The sequence below is a fragment of the Alligator sinensis genome, unplaced genomic scaffold, assembly GCF_000455745.1.
Source record: "Alligator sinensis unplaced genomic scaffold, ASM45574v1 scaffold1732_1, whole genome shotgun sequence".
NCBI classification, from domain to species: Eukaryota; Metazoa; Chordata; order Crocodylia; family Alligatoridae; genus Alligator; species Alligator sinensis.
The window spans coordinates 61-973 of record NW_005843688.1 but is presented as its reverse complement, the minus strand read 5'-3'; positions in this window follow the sequence as shown (position 1 = coordinate 973).

Sequence of the window (913 nt, the reverse complement as noted above, 5' to 3'; positions counted from 1 at the left end):
TTCTAAGCTTTACTTTTGCCACTATTGGCTGCTTTTTTCTCCCCAAACTGTCCTGCCAGGTGCCATAGTCTGGGAGCTGATCTTGCCTGTGAGCACTGAGGTTAAAAAAGGCATTGAATATTTCAGCAATTTCCACACCATCAGTCACTATGTTGCCTCCCCCATTCAGGAGTGGGCCCACGCTTTCCCTGATCATCTTCTTGTTGCTGATGTACTAGTACAAACCCTTCTTGTTATCCTTCATCTCCCTAGCTAGCTGCAACTCCAGTGGCGTTTTGCCCTTTCTGATTTCATCCCTGCAGGCCCCAGCAATGCTCTTATACTCCTCCCTAGACATTTGTCCACATTTCCACACCTTATAAGCTTCTTTTTGTGTCTTAGCTCACCAAATAGTCCTCTGCTAAGCCAAGCTGGTCTTCTGCCATACTTGCTAGTCTCCTTGTGCACCTGGATGGTTTATTCCTGCACCCAAAATAAGGTTTCTTTAAAATACAGCCAGCTCTCCTGGACTCCTTTTTCGCCTTGGAATGGCCTCCCAGGGGATCCTGCCCATCAGTTCCCTGAGGTAGTAAAAGTCTATTTTTCTTAAGTGTAGGGTCCTTAATCTGCTGCTCTTCTCCTTTCCTTTCTGCAGGATCCTGAACTCAGTCATCTCATGGTCACTGCTGCCCAAGTTTCCATCCACTACTACATTCCCCACCAATTCTTCCCTGTTTGTGACCAGCGGGTCAAAAAGAGCATGGCCCCTAGTTGGCCTCTCCAACTCTTGCAGTAGCAAGTTGTGCACTCTCCAAAAACTTCCTGGATTGCCTGTGCACTGCTGTATTGCCCTCCCAGCAGATGTTTGAGGGATTGAAGTCCCCCATGAGAATGTAAGGTGCTTAGAGATCTATAGAGGAAAAGTGGTATATAT